Below are 20202 nucleotides of genomic sequence, written 5' to 3'. Positions count from 1 at the left end.
CGGAGACGGTTCCTTCCTCCGGGCCACTGCCTAGGGCAGCCGCGGGCACAGTCTTTCACTGTTCCCCAGGAAGCGGGGATGCTGAAGAATTTGGGGGGCGGGGTTTGTGCGAGCAGCCCTGCTGACGTAGGTGACATAGTCTGCAAAGCAGAGACACCTGCCGGCAGCTCCCATATGGTCTAGCGGTTAGGATTCCTGGTTTTCACCCAGGCGGCCCGGGTTCGACTCCCGGTATGGGAACGGTGTACCTTTTGTTTTGGATAATTTGGAAAATAATTCGTTGCTATTGTCATCTACCCACTGCCAACACCGGGCACCAAAGCGGTGGCGTTGTCTCCAGTCGAGTCGAGAATCTGGGGTTTGGGAAACTGTGGGCCCCACGTGCTCATCCCTCTGCAAACCAACTAGTATTAACTAGTCATTTTGCTCAGCAGTAACTTATATTACTTATTTATACCAACTATCATCTACATTATAGACGCAAAACTACAGATATTGAAATTAAAACTAGTATTTATTTTTCGAAATAACATCGGGGGTTTTCTTCAGCTAGCCCCTTCCCAGACCCTTGGTCTGGAGTTAGAGGACAGAATGTGGGGTGGAAAAAGCATAGCGGAGCTCTGAGGGGTGAGGAGAAATGGGGGCGGGGGTCGTGGGGTCGTGGGAGCAGCGCAGCCTCCAGCAGGAAGTTCTCCCTGCGTGGGGCTGTGAGCCGCAGCTGCAAGGCAGCGGTTTTGGAGTTTGGTCTGTTTGTCAGTGCTCCTGCCTTCTCACCTGAGAGTGCGGGCTTGATTCCTCTCTGCCTACGGTTCCCTGTGCGCGTCCCACGCCGGCCTTTAACTCGCCATTCCGGCTTGCTTCCTGCTTACAGGTGGCTTCTCCTCCGTGTCTACACGGGCACGGAGGCCAAACCTTCAAACCCTCAGTCAGAAAGTGACTTCCTCGGTCTCCAGCCCCTTTTCCTTTGTTAATCCGAGAAGGTTTAATGCGGGGTTACAGTGGTCTTCTCCAGACTACTGCAGATGGAGCGCTCTCTCCTGCACTTCCGCGAGTCCTGCCTCTTTCCACCAACACCTTCAGCCTCAGCGGTAGCAAGCGAAACTGTCACTGTCCCCTGCTCTCTCTGCGCCTTCCTTCCTTCCTTCCTTCCTTCCTTCCTTCCTTCCTTCCTTCTTATTGGTTCTTTGTGAATTTCTCGCCGTGCACCCCAACCCCACTCATCTCCTCATCCCTTTGTATCTGGCCTTTGCCCTTTCAACCTCCCCCCAGCAACAGAGGGAAAAAAAGTCTCCAGGGCCTGCTTCTCTGGGTGAGGGACACAGTTGGAGAGGGACACAGCTGGAGAGGGACACAGTTCTCGCACTCTCAGGACTCAGGGACCAGCTCTCCTGCCTGCCATAGGTGGTGAGGGAGAGGAGGAGGGTATCTCTCCCTCTACCACATCACCACATAGCGGACAAGTGGTGAGGCCTGCTCTCCAATGCTCACCTCCTCAGGCTGGGTCAGCCCCACCCTCACAGTTATGGGGTCCGATTAGATACAACATAACTCAAACACCAGGTCCATGCAGGTGACAAAAATGTATTGTAATCAAGCCACAGATCAGGGCCATAGAACAGACTCGGGAGCTGAACTGCCACCTTGAACGGACATTGTACAGTATATTTAAGGGATGAAACCATAAAATGAGGGGTGGGCTGTGGTGTTGTCCAATCAGATTTTGACATAATGGGCAGAGCAAGGGAGTTTCCACTAGTCAGGGCAGGAGTTGATTCCCGAACCTGGGAAGAGGTTGACCCTGCCAGCAAAATGGAGAAATTGTCCTTGAGATGGCTCAGACAACCGTCTCCTTATAACCGAAGCTGTTCAGCTATTGGGAAGTCCCCAGCTCTCCTAGGGCCTGGCATGTCAAAGGGGTGTTGTTGATACAGCAAACATACTGAGCTTCTGGTTTGGTACCGTGTCTCCATCAGACAGAGTCCCCAGCCTACCCAATCCTCGCTATCCCAGCTCTTCTATATGTGTGTCCGTGTGCCTGTCCTTTGTTCTTTTCCTCATCTATCCTGCCAGGTCAAGTCCAAGGCCCTGTAGGTCTCAGAATTCCAGGCCCTTTGTGCACACACAAAGATGTGTGTATGTCTGTGTGCGTACCATGTGTGGCCCTCAGAGGCCAGATCCCCTGGAGCAGGAGTTCCAGGCATTTGTAATCTGTAAACACAGTCTTTTATTCCCCTGAGGTAATTGCCATCTTGGAAGCTTACTACCTCTGTTGGCTAACCTAGACCTAGTCTTGGAAGCTTCTAGTCTCCATACAATCAAATTGAGGCCTAGAATGTTCTCAGCCTCTGAGATTTACTGTTGAATAAGCTCACCCTTTCTAGCATACATGCAGGCAAAACACCAATGCACATTAAGAAATAAATAAAATAAAACATTTGAGCCAGGTGGTGAGGGACATAGTTCTCCCACTCTCATGACCCGGGGGCCAGCTCTTCTGCCTGCCATAGGTGGTGAGGAAGAGGAGGAGGGTATCTCTCCTTCTACCATGTCACCACATAGCCCACACTTTTAATTCCATGCTCAGGAGGAAGAGGCAAACAGATCTCTCTGAGTTCCAGGCCAGCCATAAGAACACCATGATGCCAGCATCAAAACAGATGGAATGGAATTAAGGACGCAGACATGAGTCCATTTAAAAGCCACTTGATTTTTTAACAAAGATGCTAAAAATACACACATTGGAGAAAAGACAGCATCTTTCAACAAACGAAAAATTTGTATCAACATGTAGAATGAGACTAGATCTTCATCTCTCCCCCTGCTCAAAACACAACTTTAAATGGATCAAGGACCTCAACATAGGCCCGGTAATATGAAACCATGCGGGAAAGTAGAGAATAAGCTCCAACATACAGACAGGGATAGATATTCTCACGAAGACTCCAGTAGTCCGGATATAAGACACAACAACCAACAAATGGGATCTGAGGAGGCTAAAACACTTCTATACAAAAAAGGAAACCGTCAGTGGAGTGACAGGACAGCCCGCAGAATGGGAGGAAAGCTTTTCTTGAGGTAGTCCTCTCGTGAATGGGCACAGCCAAGGGTAGGTTGCCCATGCCCCAGTGCCTCTAGGGACCTGTACCCAAGTGCATAGGGAGAGCATTAACTGGGTACCCCCCTCAGGGGGCTATTAACAGCAATGGAATAAGAAAGAGGACATGAAGATGGGACAAGGACAGGGCTGGGGGACCAGGGACACTCAGAGGGGACCAGGGTACAAAACAGTAAGACATGGAAATGGAACACAGACTTTGTGGGAGGAGGAGGGGGTTTCGTGGGGCAAGAAGGAGACAATAGAGGGACGGAGGGGTGAGTGACCACCATGCCTAGCTACAGTTAATTTACGTTCTTTGTGTGTGTGTATGGGTTTGCGCTCAAAGGCGCACGTGCCACAGTGCGTGTGTGGGTGTCAGAGAGTAATTTGCAGGATTCGGCTCTGTCCTTCACATGGGTCCCCTGGATAATCCTTAATCACTAATTCATTTCTCAAATACAGCATTTGGGCTAAAAGTTATTGCAGAGCCTGTCAAGTATGTATACCAAAATTACTCTGTAGGAGAAATCTCCTATGTTTTGCCAAAGTGACTTCAAATATATGAATATGTACTCACTCCATAGCCTCACTAAGAAGGCCTGAAACCAGTCCTCTGTATGTTATAGTTCCCTAGTACTCTGGTCAAACCCTGGAAGTCCAGAGCTGGATTTGGTTCTGGATGAAGCCTCAGCTCTCCAAAACCCCATTAAAATGAGCCACTAGGTAGTGTCTGTAGTTGAGATGATAAACCGCCAGAGGGCAGAAAAGCTCCAGAAAACTTTTTTTTTTTTTTTTCCTCCAGCCAGGTTCACTAAAATCAGTGTCCTGTTTTGTGTTTATATCTTGTGTATAGTACATAATGAAGTTATGCCACTAAGGCACCAAACACAAAACATTTGTTGCTGGCTATTCTGAAGGAGAGATTTGTGAGCACAATCCAGATCCCTACTTAAAACTAAAGCTGTCATTTGTTAGTTGTGTTTAAGATTGATACATTAACAGAGGGTGGAAGATAAAAGACTTTTGGTTTCAGCTGCGTAGCCTATTAAATTAGCCTCAATGGTTTTGGCACAGGGATCCTTTGCAAGACTGATTTTTTATTTTATTTATTTATTTATTTTTAGAGCCCTGGAAACGCCTCTGACGTCCTAATGAAATCAAGTGGAAGGCTTTCTTTAGCCTGATCTATGGCTTCTTTCAGTGTGGAGTCATTGCAAAGCGAGGAAGATATGGCAAGCCCAGAACACCACTTAACGATCACTCGATTTGCATAACAAATAATTGCATATAGGAGAATATGTGTTGACTGCCTAAAAGAATGGCAGCAGGCATGGTGTTATAGCAACTCTGATTCTTTTTCAGGGAATTTAGTTTACAGAACTGAAAGTCCTCATAGATGTAATGATGAGAGAACATAAGGGTAGGTTATATTTATCACATAATAGTGTGAGCACATGCACACAAAAGAAAAAATAACTTCAAAACTTGAAAAAAAAAGTGTTGAAATGTATCACAGCAGCTGTATTGGGTTGATACTGCTGTGATGACCTGGACCAGTTTGAAGGTTACAATAGTGGAAATCAGAACAGGACCATCAAACAGAAACGCTGCTATAGATTCAGAGAGCTCATCATTCTGAAATTACTGCCACCCTGATAACAAACGTGAGAAAGCCTTTTATTAAATGCAAGCATAACCTGTATCGTAACAAAATTTGAAAAAACCCAAGAATTCATATACATGATATGGCAACCAGAGTCACAAAAATTAAGAAAGCAGGAAGTGGGAGAACACAATCGCAACAGATAACATCCTGGCAGAAAGTTGGCAGCATGATATTGGAGGTTAAAATAAAAACAATGTAAGGCTGAAGATTGCAAATATACACAGTACCTTTGAATAATAATAATAATAATAATAATAATAATAATAATAATAATAATTCTATTAGCCCAAGAGGAATTCTTGAGTCAGTAGCAACATCGTCCATCCTTTTTTAAATGCTTTTTTTTTTTTTTTTTTTTTTTGTGGCTGGAGAGACAGCTGTGGGTGCTGGGAACCGAACTCTTATATTTTTGGTTGAGAGCCTTCTCTCCAGTCCTTAAATACATTTTTAATATTCTTTTTCTTTGTTATTCTGGGTACTGATCTCAGGGAAGTGCACACACTAGGCAGGTGCTACATTTCCAGCTCTGTATATGTTTTTGATATAGGAATTGACTTTAAATATAAACCAGGTAGGAGCACAAGACAGGAAGTAAAAGGGAGTCAGTCCTCTGATTTCAATTATTTGGCTGCCACATTTACTTGCTTGTCCTATGACCGGAGGGGTAATTTAGCTTTGTTGACTAAATTTTCTCTAGGATAAAATAAGAGGGTGAAAGCTGACTGCATCCTTGGAACATAGCTTGTCTTGGTCTACCTCCCGAGTTATAGCTCATGCCCTTTATCAGACACGAGTGACCAAGTCACACAGTTATTTGCTTCCTTCTGTTTCATTTTTGAAACAGTCTCAGATTTGCTGGTCTCAAATTCTTGATCCTATCCTTTTTGACTGCCATGTGCTCACCGTTTATTTTTAATATAACCAATATAATTTGAAACAGTCCTAAAGTTGGGAACACACTAAATGCTCAGGGACAAGGGATTCTTTCTCATTATCATGATCTGGTCAGTGATTCCCTGGTATCCATTTGCAGTGACGGAAATTATCCAGTGCCTGAGGGGGTGTGTGCTGCAGAGAGGAAGAAACTCAAAACTCGGTGCCAACACTTCTCTTTAAGCAATGATAATCTCAAAATGTTAACAACATTAATCCCTGTTGGGTAGAATCTAAGCAAAGAACAAAAGATTTGGCTCGCCCATTCCTGTTTTCCTGGCTCCTTTCAGGCTGAAGGGGAAGGGTCAATGGGGCCCAGCAAGACTCAGTCTCCTCAAACCAAACAAAAATCTAGAAGATACAAGCATAAAAATTAAAAAGTTGTCTGGTTTGTGGCAAGAGTGGTATGCACGGGTGTGTTTGCTCTTCTTTACAGCACAAAGAGTGCGAAGACAGCCGATATTTCCTGTTAAGGATTGAAAGTCCCATTTCTACTTTGAGGAAGTAAAGGAAACTTCCTGAAAGGAACTCTCCTGCACTCTCGGCAAGAATGATTAGCTGACTAGAAGGTCAGCGGTCTGGAGAGTTTGGATGTTGCAAGTCTAGAGCTAAATTGCCCTGGGACCCCTTTAACCTCTTTACAGCCTTCATTGTCTTCTTCTGTACCTCCTCTAACATCTTTGTGAAAATTGGGTGGATCCTTTGAAATGCACAGAGCTAGTTCCTTTCTCTCTTTTTTAATGTTTTATCAGTTCTTTGATAATTTCACATCATGCACCTCAGTTCCGCTCATCAACCCATTGCCCTCAACCCTTGCAGCCTCCCTGCCAAAATAAGAGAATAAAAAAGAAAATATCGTTGTAGAAGCTGTTGTATGTCAGTGTGTCCAACAGTTTACCCTTTTGTCCACACATCTTTACTTGCAAATGTTTGTTGCAGGGAGTCAATGGTCTGTTTTGAGGCCTCTGGCAGGATTCCCCTTGGATGTCTTGTTGTCTTGTGTCATGGAGATCCTGCAGCTTTGGATCTGCAGACCCAGACCCTTTACAGGCTCCAGCAGTTCATAGATGAAATAGATGTTTTGGTGGGCCAGCTCCAAGCCCTAGATTTGGACCTGGGAGGTAGCTGAGTTCGTCAGCCTGCCAGTTCCCCCACACCTACAGCACCAGGGAACTGCCCCTGCTAGCTCACCCAATGCCACAGCCTGCAAGGGACAGGGCCCACTCTCTTGCACTCATGTCCTGGGGCTGGCTCACATGTGCCTTTACCACCAGGGCAAGCTCTACTGTGCTGCCCAGGTAAGGCAGAGCACTAGTTTCTAACCAACCAAAGGACTAAGACAGCTTAGGTCTCAGCTGAAGCTCTAAATGGCCTCTGTGACATTTCCACCAATATACGTGCAATGCGCCTTGAGTTATGATTTTTTTCATTCTGTTATTGTAAAAGCTTCACCATCCCTGGAAGAGGTTAATTCTCCCTCTCTCGGCAGTTGTTATTGGCCTGTAATTCTTTGTCTGGGGTAGCACCGCAAAAGCTCTCTCCTCCCTGAGCTAGTGTGTCTTTAGATATTGTGATTGTTTGGGTCTTGTTCAGGCAGCCATATTGTTGAGGTATCACAAATGCAGCTTTCCTGAAATTTCTGGGAGATCCAGTATTAGAGCAGACTTCCTGGTCCTGACTCTTAACAATCTTCCTGCTCCCTCAAGGTGTTCCCTGAAACTTGGTGCAGGAGCTGTGTTGTAGATGGATCCTTTGGTGCTGGGCTCCCCGCAACCAGTTGGTCTCTGTATTTTGAGCAGTTGTGGTTTCCTGTGGGGGTCTCCGTTTGCTGTAAAGAGAGTCTTCCTTAATGCAGGAGTGAGAGCTATACTTATCTGTAGGCTTAAAGACACGTTTAAAGTGATGGCAGTGGGTTCTCTTCTAAGGCCCATGACCTCACTATCCCTGGGTTGCTGGCTGGTTTCTAGCATCAGGCATATTTCTCTCTTATTGAGTGGGCTCTAAGTAGACAGTTGCTGGGTACCACCAAGGTATGAATGTCATTATTGCACCTTTTAGGGATATCATGCCATACTTATCAGTCCAAGGATGAGCCCCCTAATTGGTTATTCAATACAGAGGGGTCAGCCCTGAAATCATATACACACAAGCCAAGCCACACTACATGGCCTCAGTAGGTTGTATATATATATATATATATATATATATATATATATGTATGTATAATTATATATATATAGTGTCTGTGCATACAATAAAAAATGAGGGCATCCATTTGAAAGGTAGTGAGGAGAAAGGGAATGAATGGTGTTAGAGGGAGGGCAGGGAATAAAGAAAATATGTAATATCATTTTAATTAAAAATATTATTAAAAGACAATATTATCCCACCTCATAAGAATGAAAACAAACTTCACCGAACTGTTACCACATTGGAACGTGGGATTTGGATAACCTACATCTGAGTCCTCGGGCCACAGTCACTCAGGTTTGGCTCCGGAATCAACTGTCTCATCCCTGTGAGGTGAGAGCTGTGGTTTTGCGCTGAGCAGGCTCCATGTTCACCTGCGGGAGTTCTGAGCATTCTGCCCATTGTTTCCTAGCAGATGTGAACTCTTCCCTCATTTCACTGGCTGTTGGGCCTCCCACAAGGAGGCTCACCTTCCTGGCCACTCAGCGGATATGAGTCAGGTCTCCAGGTCAGAAGGATACAATGGCTCTTACTCCCTGACCCTGACCCTGCTTATTTCTAAGCCCCACCCACCACCTGTGACAAATTAACAAACTCAGTCAAACTCAGTCAAGCTGGGGAGAACCCAATAGTATAATCATTTTAACTGATATATGAAAATGATATGCATTTACATATAAATGAAAAAGAAAACATTTTCACTGACTTCACCTCAATTATTCTGATTTCTACTTTTTGAGAGAGAACCTCGCTCTTTTGCCAAGGCTAACCCTGAACTCAAAGCAGTCTTCCCATTTCAGCCTCCAGAATATTGAGATTACAGAAATAAATTACAATTCCCTACCTCCCATTTGGCATTTTTCCAGTGTATAATAAAAATAGTAGTAATGTTTGAAGGATATTCCTCAAAGTGTTAATTATGTTTATTTCCTCTATGTGGTAGAACTATGAAATTTGCTTTATTTTATTTCTGTTTTCTAAGCTTTCTACAATAGCTTTGCTCTATTTTTTTTAAAACAGTTTATTTATTATTTATACAGTAATCTGTGCAGAAGAGGGCACCAGATCTCATTATAGATGGTTGTGAGCCACCATGTGGTTACTGGGAATTGAACTCAGGACCTTTGGAAGAACAGCCAGTGCTCTTAATCTCTGAGCCATCTCTCCAGCCTCCACTTTGCTCTAGCTTATAATTTTAATAAATTTAAAAAATTTATAAATTTAATAAAATGGGTTATTTTGCGAATTTAGCCAACCAATATATTAAGATCCTTTAATTGTAAATGTGCTACTAGAGCTAAAAGACTGAAGCTTTACACTGCCTAGACTTTTATCGTATTTGTTTAAATTATTTTTCTGAACTCACTGAAGTCAGTACTCTGATGTTTAGCAGAAACGTTAATCTGCCTGCCCCATCTCATCTGGGATTAATGCAACTTCTCCAACCCTGCTTTCCACAGCCCCTCCTATTCCTGCTGCATTTTATGCTCAACCTTCTGGGATTAGGCCTCCCCACATCTGCCAGCCATCCCCCAGAACACCGCTCCCCACAGTGAAGCAGTTCAGTGCTCAGTACCTCACCTTGCCGTACCTTGCTCTGTGAGTTCCTGGTTATCTGTAAGACTGAGCAGTTATCCCAGCTCAGGGCATGTTCGCAGACTTTGCGACTGTCCTACAAGAGAGTGTACCACTGAAAAGCATCCCACATGCCCCCTGTTGGCCCCGGGGCCCAGGATGTTAGATCCTTCTCCCAACTTCTGTAAAAAAAAAAAAAAAAAAATTCTCTGTCCAGCCAGCCAGTGGTGGTGCACACCTTTAATCCCAGTGCTCTAGAGGCAGAGGCAGGTGGATCTCTGTGAGTTCAAGGCCAGCCTGGTCTACAGAGTGAGTTCCAGGACAGCCAGGGCTACACAGAGAAACCCTGTCTAGAAAAACAAACAGAAACAAACAAACAAACAAAGTTACCTGTCCAGAATACAGCACAACAAAAATCCAAAACTAAAAAATAAAAAATAAAAAAATACTTTAACTTCTGTAAGTCATCCTTTCTAAAAAAAAGAAAGTTTGACCTCTCTTATACACAACCATGAAAATGTGTGTCCTGTTGTTGCCATGGAAACTGGGGGTCCCCTTTTGGGTTCTTGGTCTCAGTAGTAAAGCACTTCATAACCACTTCACAATAGGCTCAGAAGGAAGCTCAAGGTGCGGTAATGTTTTACAGGACAGGTCGATCTTAATGTGTTTCCAGAAGCTTAGAATGCCTGATTCTTGCCTATTAAAAGTCCAATTAAGACAATGTAACATACTTTCACAAGCGTTTCCTGACCCTTACTAACCCTTTTGTCCTGGAACAATCACTTCAGGACTCTGAGCATCTCTGATTTGAAAACAAAAATGTCTGCGTTGCAAGTAGATCAATCAGAAGGTAATTATTGGGGCAGGAGAATAATTTGAACTGGGCTGTCCTGGACTGACTCAGATTTGAACCTCGAAGCAGATCTGAGGGTTGACGTAATCAGCAACAGTAAATAGGTTGGCTGCCAAGATAAACGCATTATAAACATAATGAATGTTGTGTGCTTATGCTAGGATGGAAAAACAAATATCTTCATCTTTGAAGGAGCATGTTTCTCTCTCAGTTGTCTCTTGAGTTAGCAATTTAGTTGTCCAGACCCTCATTAATACTAAATTCTTTCTAACTGGCAGAGGCTGCCATCGAGACAGTGCTAATGGGTCCTGGCAGACACAGCAGAGTCAGGTGCTGTAAATGAGAACTCCCAGGCAGCAACTTTTCAGCGAAGGCTGATGAGAATTCAAAGCCTCAGTGTCTCCCTCACCTCTATGGAAACAAACAGCTTCTGTTACCAGCACACAATGATTTTTCACAGATAGCATCTTCAAGAGCCATTTCTTCTGGATGTTGTTAACAGATAAATGGGGTTTTCTGTTCGGCTAGAGAGAGGACTGTGTGCTGGACCTTTTGGGGAGACCCCTCCCGTAAATCCTGCTCACCTCCATCCTTAGCCAGCCATCTGCAGCACACAGGGACACACACTGGTGAAGAGGGCTTTATGTAGCTGCTTTCCCATAGCAAGTCCTGGCGGGGTCTGACAGCAGAGCTCGTGCCCGCCTCTTCTCCCCGCAGCCTTCAGCCTGCCGTCTGCTTTTGTCCAAGAACAACAGAGTACGAGCAGTTCGGATCCTACCAAGTTTGTTAGCTGTGGTCCTTCTCTAAAGGTTCCAGAAAGAAAATACCCAGACACCGAGATGATCTTTTCTTTCGTGCAGAGGACATAGTCTCTTTTCCATAGCTGTTATGGGGTTATAAAAGGGGATTATGGACGTTTCTTGAAAGTGTTCTGATTTCCATTTTTGTTGTTGTTGTTTCTGGTGAACTGAACTCTGCAGGAACTTCATAGAGATATGTCAAATCCTTTCTCCAGTAGGGGACACTGAAATGCTCACAGCTTTCCCAGAACTGAGCTTCATAGTTCTCAAAATTTCTAAAAATCAAGGTAGTTTCCTCTTGCGAATCCCAAATTATCAGGTGTTAAAGCTGTTAAATTTCAAACCCTGAACAAATGGCTGAGGTGCCTATTTAACATAGCAAAGCAAACCTGGCCTCTAGATTCTCCCAGCATCCCCCCTCAGTCCCTACCTCTAACTGGGTATGGTTGGCATAGCCCATCCCCTACCCATTAACTCTACAGCCCAGGGCTAGGCTGCCCTTCCCCCAGAGGCTTCCTTATAAGACTCTGCCATTTTGGTTACCTAACCCCTTTTACTCCTTTGGCCTCCTGGCTGCTACACCTGGTTCTCCTCCCTCCCTTCTCCCTTGCCCTCCCCCTCCCCCCACATGTTCCAGCTTAGCCTGGTCATGTCCACTCTGGACTCTCCAGCTATCTCTGCCTCTGGCTCTGTCTCCCTTTTATCTACAATAAACCTTTTCTTCCACCATACCTAAGGAGAGTCATGTCCTTTTTTTTTTATTTATTTTTTTTATTCAAAAGCAACCAGGGAAAAGGCAATTACTGCCCCACTACCAATCTCTCCCTAGCCTTCTCATATCAGTCCTCAAGAGCTGTCTTGACCTAGACAATTCATCAGAAATAAGCCTTATCTTTTACATTGTTCCCTTTTCCTCAAATAAAACTTACATGTTAGAGTTCTCAGGTGAGCTAAGACACCCCCCCCCCCCCAATAAATCCTTGATTTTAAGTCAGCACTAACTTTATTCTTCAAAGAATGTTGTAATTTATTTCCTGGTACAATCTTACCCCTGAATTTCTTATTTCTTGGTCTTCTTCTCCTCCCCCTCCTCCTCCTCCTTCTCCTCCTTCTCCTCTTCCTTTTTCTATTCTCTCTCTCTCTCTCTCTCTCTCTCTCTCTCTCTCTCTCTCTCTCTCTGTGTGTGTGTGTGTGTGTATCTGTGTTTTATTTGTTTGCTTGAGATAGGATCTCCCTGGCCCAGCATGGCTGACTTGTCATCCTCCTGCCTCTGCCTCGCACATGCTGGACTGTAGACAAGAACAGTCTTAATCTCAAATGTATTCCTAATATTCTACCTTTTCAAAGCTAGAAGACTGCCTAAGGTGTAAGACTGTGGGTTCCAGAGTATCAGTCAATTCTTCCCATAAGTCAGTAATCTATTTGATTTGAGTCAACCTTTACCTCATCTAATTTTTGAAATGTTATCTTGTTTCTTTAAAAGATTTTTAAAATATATATATTTTTTGTGTTTTTTTTAGATTTATGTTTTATTTTATATTTTGCCTGCATGTATATATGTGTACCACATGTGTGCCACATCCTTTGAACTAGAGATTTGCTTAACTTAGAAATTTAAAGAAGAATACACACAAGCACATGCACACGCTCAGCATTTACATCTGTTGGTGAGCTTGTTGGATTCCTGTTCTGAGTCTACCTTTGACCGGGAAGGGATAGAGAGACAGACAGGAAAAACACAGCAGGAGGGAGGGTGGAAATGCAAAAGACCAGACAGTGAGATAACCTGACTCAACATGCAAACCCTGGGATTACCAAAACAGAGTCTATGTCGTGTCCACAGTCCTCCTGTGACTCCCAACCCTGTCAGCTGCAGAGACCCTCGAGCCCACATCCAGCTGACTGTTACCTTTGATGGCCAAATCCTACACCAGGAAAATCTGACCAGTGTCTGGCTGAGGCCATGTCAGTTCTCAGAATCTGAGAATAAGGAATGAGATTACAGAAACATCTCAATGGTAGGCAGAAGGAAGATGTCATATAAAGTCATATTTCTCTTTTCTTGGGGAGCCCCGCCCCCTGCCCCCATGTCAGGCAGAAAACAAAGGGAGAATTCTCTACCCTTGGGCATGTGGCAGGAGCAATTCCACTGGTGGCATTTGTTCAGAACTCGATGCTAGCACCTCTTAAAAGGACAGAGGTGGGTTTCTTCCAGATAATGGTTTCTGCCATTCTGAGAGTGGAAAATTGTTTTGTAGTAAGAAAACAGAGAAGCACTTTCTGCAACTTTGGAAGCAAGAGCTTCTAAGCTGGATTCAGTCCCAATGGACCAGTTTTTATGCTCACAGAACAGGTCAACTGTAAAAGAATAATGCTATTTTTAAGTGTTTGTGTTGTTCTTTGTAATAGTAAAAAAACATATGTATATTGTAACAGGGCCCCAGGCCTTACTAGGCGCTGAGACCTTAGCACAACTGATCCCATGAGGGACACACCATGAGGCTGTACGACTCAGCATGTAAACAGCTGCCAAAATGAAAACAAAGACCTAATCCATCAATGTCCATATAGTTTAACCCTGCTTTTTAGCTTTTGTTGTTCTGCTTCTGCTATCTGTTCTTGTTAACTGAAGTATGTCAACCCAGAACATTTTTTTTTGTGTGTGTGTGCTTGAAAGCTGTTCTTTCTCTCTCTCTCTCTCTCATATCCACAATTAAACCTTCCCATGATGCAGAGGTGACCTTCCTTCACATTGTATTAAGGTGTGTCTCTGTATATTCAATTGTTAATCGCTGAACTGGCAGTGGGCTAAATGCTAACAGATGCTGTTATTGTCATTGCTATTGAGAATTTCCTATATCAATGCTTTGTAAAAATTGCTCTACATCATCTCTGATTGGTTAATAAAGAGCTGAACAGAGCTGGGAGAGAGGGCAGGTCTTGCAATCCCAGGGGGAGAGTTCCAGATGGAGGGAGAGAGAGAGGAAGAAGGTCATTGGGGGATGAAGAGGTGGTCATGAGAAGGTCATCAGCAGAGTCTCTAGAAGGACAGAGATGGAACAGCAGGGGCGAGACTAGATGGCAGGTAATGGAGCACATAGCTGGGAAGTAGGCCAGGCTAGCATAGTCAGGTAGTAATAGATGAGAATTGACATAGATGTAGTGCTTAAGGCTTTTAACAAATGTAACGGGTCTCAGTCTGGTAGGTAGTATAGGCATGTAGAAAGCCCCTACAATTTGACCCCGTGCCATAGAGTGGTCATATCAGTACTTTGTACAGAAATAGGGACATTTTTATCCTCTACCTCATATCCTTGTGCCTTCCAAGGATTCTTTGAAACAGTGGCAATAGACTACTGATTGATTAAAACAGAATGAACTAATGGAAAGAGGAAGCTATATTATATAAATGCAGGTTTATTGGGAGCAACTCGGGATGAGGAAGAAGAGAGAGAGAGGCGCATACAAAGAGAGGAGCGACAGAGAGAGGACGAGAGCTACAGAAAGGAGGAGGGGAAGAGGAAGGGCAGAAGGGAAGGAAAGAGGGCTGGAACAGGGAAAAGACAGGGAGGAACCAAAATGTCTGGATTATACAGTGGAGGGCCTCTTGGAGAGGAGAAGCCCCACCCCTAGGTAGAGGGTAGGGTATTCCAGCCACGCCCTGCAGCAGGTAGGAACCTAACAACTATGACCAGTCTTTTCCAAGACTCCGAGAGTATGGCCTGAGGAACTGACTGATCTAGGCAACAAATTAATATTCGGTGGATCACTTCTGAACCATAGGATAAACAATGAAGACAGCAAACATCCATAGGTTTCCTATGACTTAGAAGTGAGGTCTGCTTAAGAGTTTATCATAAATACCCACGCTTATTTAGGGTGCCATTGCTTTCATTAAATAACTCTGCAATGAAATAAAACATTTCTGATTCATGTTAGACTCAACACTTCAATCAGAAATTGCTCAACAGTCTCTCCTTTGATTCAACACGAGAGGTAGTATTTGTACTTTATAAATGAGTCTAAAATTTAAGATAAATTATTCTAGAAGAAACATCCTTTTGAATCATCCCTTCATTTGTTGGTTTACAGTGTATGATTCATGGACCAGACAAAAATTTACACTTAAACATCTGCATATATTTGCATATCATAGTTAGCTGTTTAGAAATGAAGGATTGGTATGAGTGGAGAAAGCAAGTCTTTCTTCCCCTCCTGTTTTCTTCTCCTGACTCCATTAAAATTCATTTAGACTGCCTTTGTTTCAGAATTATCTGCCTTCAGCTCCAAGGGAAAGTTGTTTGTATTTCTGGGAGCTAAACTTTAAGGTCACTTCCTGCCATTAATTTCCTGTTAGCATGAGTTACTTGGGCAGCATTTCCTGTTTCTATTCCCAACAGTGCTGAGCAAGAGGTTCTGGATAATTGCTGGTAGTTCTCCAGAACAGTTTTCAAATGTTTTGGTAAAGACTGGTCAGTGTCATTTCTCCAGGATAAATCCAATGTGCTTTCTGATGACTCTGTAGAGTGGGTGACACAGTATTTTCTTCCATCTTGGGAAACAAGCTAGGCTGAGTAGGAATTGCTCAGTTATCAATATCGGTAAGTACCAGGTCTAAATCCAGTCTGCCCACCACATCAAGAAAAATCTGTGTTGCCCTCTTTGTTAGTGAAAGCCAACAGGTGCTTAGATTCAATTAAACAATATGTAATCATTAGTGGTTTTATAAAGAGGAAGCAAGTTATTAAAACAAAGATTATTTTCAGTTCCTAACTAGACATGTTGATATTAAAAATGATAAGAATTGAAATTTTTCAGTAAGCACAAATTATGGAGAGCTTAAAATGTCAATTACGGCTGATACAACTGAAAAAAAAAGAACTTTTATTGTTTTTGGGTTTTTGTTGTTGTTGTTTTCTGTTTTTTGCTTTAGACAGAGTTTCTCTGTGTAGCCCTGGCTGTCCTGGAACTTACTCTGTAGACCAGGATGGCCTTGAACTAAGAGATCCACCTGCCTCTGCCTCCTGAGTGCTGGGATTAAAGCATGATCCACAACTGTCTGGCAGAAAATCTTTTTATCTTTTTCTTACTTTCTACTTTGATATTATTCAAGAATAATATTCTTTTCAATAAATGCTTATATTACCTCAAGAGGTTCTATTTCAGCAGTAGCCAATTTCTTAAAAGTATTGTTGATCTATTTCTTTTCATAGATTATTATTATTATTATTATTATTTCATAGATCTATTATTTCATAGATTTTCATAGATTCATAACTTGAAGAGTTGTGTAAGGAAAACTATAATGTAAATATTTTAAAAGCTATTTAGAAGGATGGAGACAAATAGGAAGCCTCTGGGAGGAAAATCCTCCAAACAATATTTGACCAAGGAATCTTCAGTTAATCAGAAAAACTAAGCTGGGAAAAACAGCCGATCAAATTTTGAAATGATAATGAAAAAGAGAACCAATTTACACTAAAAGATAGCCACAGCACAGTATAATGTGATCCTAGTTCAGGCACTCTGATAATGTGGAAAGAGAAGTTAAAACAACTCAAAATGTTAGCATGTACTAGGTACATTCAGGAGTAGACAGAAGCCACCTGTGTCTCACACAGCCAAAGAAACCAAGCGTTAAATCTGATACTGTGTCCAAGGACAAACAAGAAGAAAACTAAGTGTCTGAGGTTGGGGCCCAAGGATTTCTCTGGGCATAAAAGCTTATAAAAAATATAAAGGAAAAATCCAGTATCTGTGGCTGCACGTGATTATAAACCTTTCCATTAAACAAGAAATCCTAGGCTGGGGATACAGCTGGGTTGGTAGAGCACTTCCGTAGCGAGCACAAAGTCCTGAGTTCAATCCCCCAGTGCCACTGACAGCAGGCGTGATGGAAGTCATTGTTACCCCAGCACTTGGGAGATGCAGGTGGGAGAATCAGAGGTTCAAAGTCAGCCTCTGCTACATACCAAATTCTAGGCTGGCCTGGGTTGCATGAAACCCTGTCAAACAAAAACAAATGAAAAGAAAAAATCCTTATCAGAATGTGAAGACAAACGGTCCTACATCCTTTCCCTAAGTATGATGGAGGCCTTTCAAATTTGAAGGCACTACCCATCCCCCACCAGAGAAGCAGGCCACTCACCAAGGTTGGAAAAAGACACTGGGCTTTAATGACAGGCAAACAAACACAAATGAAGCCCAGCATACGTTTACAGAAGCACACAGCTGTTAAACACAATCCCACCAGCCGGAGTTAAAAGCAAGGGAAGTGCTTGGGGTGTATTTAATGTCAAGAGTACATTGCAAATCAATTTAAAATGTTTAATATTCAGAAATGGGTGCCTTATGTGTAAACATTCAGAAAAAGTTAAAAGCTTACAGCATTATCTTCAGGGGGTAACATAGCAGGTTATTTTAAGGGTTTAAAATTTTGTGTGTATGAGTGTTTTGCTTCCATGTACGTCTGTCCACTACCTGCACACCTGGTGCCACAGAGGTCAAAAGAAGGTGCTGGATCCTTTGGAACTGGAGTTACAGGCACATTTAAGATGCCTCATGGGTCCTGGAAATTGAACCTGGGTCCTCTAGCCTCATTAAGGTTGTTGTTGTTGTTGTTGTTTTAATGTGTGTGTGTGTTTTTTTAAATTTATTTTTTATTTCATTAATTAGAAAATAGAAAACAGAGTCAGGCCTATGGTACAGGCTTATAATCCCAGCTACTCCAGAGGCTGAAAAAGGGGGATTTTGAATTCAAGTCCTGCCCGAGCTCCTGAGAGGCTGAGGCCAGCTGTGGCAGCTCAGCGAGGCCATTCTGAAATACAAAACGACAAAGCAGAGCTCTCACTTAACATTCACAAGGTCCTCGGCTTAATTCCTTGGCCAAATAAGTAAATAACTAATAAATAACTAAGTAAATGAAAACGAATAAGAGCAAATCCGCAAATGAAGACTGAACGTGGCGTCTGCTTTCTGATTCCCTGCCTGTGCTCAGTGATCCAGACGTGGTCACTTGAGGACACTCAGCTTCCTGGTTTACGTAGTTCAGGCCTCCTTCTCAAGAAATGTCTGTCTTCCCAGCTTTCTCAAAAGATCCACATGGTCTTGGCTTCGAGTTCTTCCCTGGGCATATAGTGGAGACTACTCAGAGCCGTTTGGTAAAATGCAAGCATTCTCTAATATGTGAGAACTAAGCCGTAAAAATGTGACACACCAGCTAAATATAAGTGGTGCGAGCTAGCATCCAGTTTAAAATAACTCTGGTCCTCGGTGGAGGCCACTGCCCAGGACTGACATGGAATTTACCCGATGGCTAGTGCTAGTCCTGCATTTTTCAAATCCTTCTCCTACTTCAAAATAGGTCCTTGAGCTGCGCTTTATGTGCTTATATGGCAAAGCTCCCTGTTTACTGTCAAGACCAAAGCATAAAATCGAGTTACGGACTCCTGCCAAAGCATGAATCAGTTGCAGAATAATATTCTGAACTCTCTTCTCTCTTTCCATTCTCTAATATTTCTTCCATCACAACCCAAACAGTTACTCATAATTAAACTGAGCAGAGGGAATGGGCCCTGGCAAGAAACGTACTTGGCAAGAACCCAAAACCTCTTCATTGTCTTCCACAGAGAACAATTACATCAGTTCCTTCCACTGTCAGAGAAAAAAAAAATGGATTTTGCAGAGCAAGGGTTGAAAATAAGAGGAAGGAAGCAACTTATTTACATATTCCCAATCAAGCTAATACATAATCTGTTTATGGGAAGAGGAAAGGCCTTGAGGGGTTGAGAGGTCATTCTGAGCCTGCTTTCACTTCCTATACCTCCAGTCATCAGCACGGACCCACTTGCCTCTTGTGTCTCTAGGCTCAGAGGGAAATCCCATTATCAAATGCAATAAATAACCCAGACAGAGTCCAGAGGCTTCAGGAGAAACTAAATGCCATCCACACTGTCTGAAAAGTTAAAACACTGTTGGCCTTGACTTCTGTGGCATCTGCTGTATACTCAGTGGCTCCTCTCCAAATCCCAAGGCAGAATGAGGACTGAGAGTCTGAATCTGTAACCCCATCTTGATGGCTTGCACGTTGTTCAGCGTCAACTCACCTGAAGACCAGCAATCACAGTGCACTCCATTCTTGCTATCCAATAACCCGATGACCAGTGTGTCACCAGTTCATGGGGATTCCAGGTAGGCTAGCGTCCAGCCTATCTTGGAGACTACCAGCTGAGAGAGAGCAAAGGTCAACCTCCAAATTAGGTTCTTCCCTGGCTGTTCCAGGTCTTTCCTTTGATGCCCCTTGCCAGCCCCAGACAACCTGGAACTTATTAATGTTCCCTAGAAAAGGGGAGTATTAATAAAGGGTTCATTTCACAAACCCAGAAAGTACCAGAGACTTCCATTTCTCAGTGTCTCCAGGATGTCCTCAGTCACTGTTGAGAAACAAGTAAGTTTTGGAATCTAAGAAGAATTTGGAATTCTCATTCATCCCTTGCTCAGTTCCCCTGAACCTCCTTTATTTTCCTGAATGAAACCTCTAAAGGCTGCAGTTCCCTGGCCCACTGTAGAACAGGAGGCAGGTGGGCAGGACTTTCCAGCACCCATGCCTAGCTCCTGCTCCACAGAGCAGAATGACCCTAAGATAAGCCACTGTCTACTCTCAAGTGAGGGGACGTCTCCAAAACGTTTATTCTCGAAATTAGTAAATTATCCCGATGCATTCTACAGCAGAAAACTAATCATGGGTTAATCTGACCTCATATACCAACTCCTTAAACCACATGCTAACCTGTGGTTCTCTGTACGAGTCCGCACATTTTCGGGATGAAGTGGGTACCTCAGCATTGGCACAGAGTGTATCCTGTGTTTGCTCTCTGTCAGCTTTGAAATGGCCTACAGTGGAGGGAAACTGAGCATGTTCACAGGCCAACGCAGAAGCTGCTGACCTGCAAGGCTGGTTGATGGGCACAGCAGTGCCCTCCTCCTTCCCCAGGTTGTATGGGCCAATGCATCAGGAGTCTTCGGAAGGCACTGGCAGAGAAAGCCCTGTGAAAATTCCCCAAGAAAGCAGCAAGAAAGTCTCCACGGG

General features: G+C 43.5%; 1 long non-coding RNA gene and 1 other non-coding gene across 2 annotated transcripts; one reads left to right on the top strand and one right to left on the bottom strand.

The window, feature by feature from the left end:
* The first annotated feature begins 168 nt into the window (after positions 1-168).
* Trnae-uuc (transfer RNA glutamic acid (anticodon UUC)) lies at positions 169-240 on the top strand. The gene has a single exon. It is a non-coding gene; the product is annotated as a tRNA-Glu (tRNA).
* Positions 241-5129: 4889 nt separating this feature from the next.
* On the bottom strand, positions 5130-20199 carry LOC132648244 (uncharacterized). The gene is made up of 4 exons (XR_009586616.1): positions 20060-20199; positions 19220-19340; positions 9478-9558; positions 5130-6047 (listed from the first exon to the last, which is right to left on the bottom strand). It is a non-coding gene; the product is annotated as an uncharacterized LOC132648244 (long non-coding RNA).
* Between the last annotated feature and the right edge of the window lie 3 nt (positions 20200-20202).

The sequence above is a fragment of the Meriones unguiculatus genome, chromosome 16, assembly GCF_030254825.1.
Source record: "Meriones unguiculatus strain TT.TT164.6M chromosome 16, Bangor_MerUng_6.1, whole genome shotgun sequence".
NCBI classification, from domain to species: Eukaryota; Metazoa; Chordata; class Mammalia; order Rodentia; family Muridae; genus Meriones; species Meriones unguiculatus.
The sequence above is the reverse complement of the archived record's forward strand: the minus strand, read 5'-3'. Positions and strand labels throughout refer to the sequence as shown.